This window comes from Mandrillus leucophaeus, unplaced genomic scaffold (genome assembly GCF_000951045.1).
Source record: "Mandrillus leucophaeus isolate KB7577 unplaced genomic scaffold, Mleu.le_1.0 Scaffold3, whole genome shotgun sequence".
Lineage (NCBI taxonomy): Eukaryota > Metazoa > Chordata > Mammalia > Primates > Cercopithecidae > Mandrillus > Mandrillus leucophaeus.
The window spans coordinates 2,318,106-2,320,693 of NW_012103142.1; positions in this window are offsets into that span (position 1 = coordinate 2,318,106).

Sequence of the window (2,588 nt, forward strand, 5' to 3'; positions counted from 1 at the left end):
CGTGACTGGCAGAAAATGTAGTTTATTCTTTAGGTGTAAGAGTGTGTGACTTCTTACCTGTCACAGCTGTAGGTCCTGATTATAATTTGGTTTCTTACTGCCACAGAGTGCATTCTGTTAGTCTATGATCTGCATTTTTTTGTTGTTGTTGTTTGTTTTGAGACGGAGTCTCACTGTGTTGCCCAGGCTGGAGTGCAGTGGCCGGATCTCGGCTCACTGCAAGCTCTGCCTCCTGGGTTCACGCCATTCTCCTGCTTCAGCCTCCCAAGTAGCTGGGACTACAGGCGCCTGCCACCATGCCCGGCTAATTTTTTGTATTTTTAGCAGAGATGGGGTTTCACCGAGTTAGCCAGGATGGTCTCGAACCCTGACCTTGTGATCCGCCTGCCTCGGCCTCCCGAAGTGCTGGGATTACAGGCGTGAGCCACTGCGCCCGGCCTATGATCTGTATTTTAACATTGATGCTGGTCAGATGTTGTGTCTAAACTGCAAAAGGGAGGGAGTATAACCAGGCATGTCTGACTTCCTGACCTGTCATGGTTGGAAATTCAGTTTTTAAGGTTTTTCTGGGGTCCCCTTGGCCAAGAGGGTCCATTCAATTAAGGGGCTTAGGATTTTATTTTTAGTTTACAGGGGAAATAAGCCTGTTAGGGGTAGACAGATCTTCAAAGCATGAGTGTTGGCAGGAACTTAAGCAACAAAGAGATATGGTTAAAATGTCTCTTTCTCTTTCTCCCTAGAAAGCCAGAGGAATTTGTGTTTTCTCCAGAGAGGGTGGGACAGAGGAGAGAATGGTGGGGCAGGAGGGAGAGTTAGTGATTTGGGAGGAGGCTAGAGGGTGCAGGGCCAGTTAGAAAACCTCAGCTGGGGGTGTGGAAAGGACTTTTAAAAACTTCTGAGGGGTGAGTTTAAACTGTTTGCCATGTATATCATATGACCTCTCCCAGGGCCCAGAGTACCCCAATGTCTTTGTACTCGTGAATGTTTTGTGTGGGAAGGGTGCGGGCAGTCTTCAGGGAGAGCTGAGTTTCCTCTCCAGACTTCTGAACTGCGGTACAGCAACAGCCTGGCAAAAGCAGAAACCCAGAGGCAGAGATATTTAGGAGAATATAAATCCCCAGATATTTGTAAAAAATATTAAAGGAGGGGCTTTGACTTTCACAGTCCATTTTTACCTCAATCTCAAAGGGCAAGAAAGTTGACGTCTAAGTTACAAATATAATGCACAAGCATTTCAAAAAGTAGGGGGAAAAAGAAGAGAAGCCGAAAGAAGGGGAAAAAAAATCACTCATCCCTGCCAGGCACGGTGGTTCACGCCTGTAATCCCAGCACTTTGGGAGGCTGAAGTGGGAGGATAACTTGAGTCCAGGAGTTCAAGACCAGCCTGGGCAACATGGCAAAACCCTGTCTCTACTAAAACTACAAAAATTAGCTGGGCATGGCCGGGCCCGGTGGCTCACGCCTGTAATCTCAACACTTAGGGAGGCCGAGGCGGGCGAATCACGAGGTCAGGAGATCGAGACCATCCTGGCTAACATGGTGAAACCCTGTCTCTACTAAGAATACAAAAATTAGCCGGGCGTGGTGGCGGGCGCCTGTAGTTCCAGCTACTCGGGAGGCTGAGGCAGGAGAATGGCGTGAACCCGGGAGGCGGAGCTGGCAGTGAGCAGAGATGGCGCCACTGCACTCCAGCCTGGCACACAGAGCTAGACTCCGTCTCAAAAAAAAAAAAAAAAAATTAATTACTTAAAAAAAAAATTAGCCGGGCGGCGTGTGGCACGTGCCTGTAATCCCAGCTACTTGGGAGGTTGAGGCAGGAGAATCACTTGAACCCGGGAGGCGGAGGTTGCAGTGAGCTGAGATTGCGCAACTGCACTCCAGCAGGGGCGACAGAGTGAAACTGTCTCTCAAAAAAAAAAAAAAAAATCACTCATCCAGATAGCTAGGGTGTGGCCTAAGGAGCTTGTGGCCTACGGAAGGTGTGGCCGAAGGAGAGGCGAGGGGTAATCTTTAATGATGATGGAGAGGAGCCGTTGGTCATATACCTGAGAGTCAAGGTTTGTTCATCGCCAGATGAAAGCCAGCTTCTTCCACCAGATTGTCTCCCAGCTGCTAGGTAGCTTTCTGTGATACATCTTAAGCGATAGGTTGGGTTAATAGGTCCCTTCCAGGTCTTCAAGACCTGGATTAAGATGTAAGAACAGAATTTTCTACAACAATAGGGAGGATGTCCCCTATTTTAGGTGAATAAGCATATTACATAAGCACATGGGAAGAAAGGTTAAGAACTCTAAGACCGTAAATTTCCAGTTGTAGAAGCCTCTTGAAGGCGGAAAGCCCTTTTTTGAAAATTACAGGCGGTATGATCTCCTCCAGTGGACCTAGCACTGGGTTAAGAGTCTCTCCAACTGCAAGTCCCGTACCTTTTCTAGGACTAAGTTTTTTCACTGGAAGATGAGGAGGTTGCACTAGATGACCTTGAAATTCCCTTCCAGCTTTAAATTCCCTCTTGTGACACTTGCTGGACTTGTTCTACTGGCCCAGGCGCTCTCCCTTAGCTGCTATGTCCGCATCCCGCACCAGAGGGC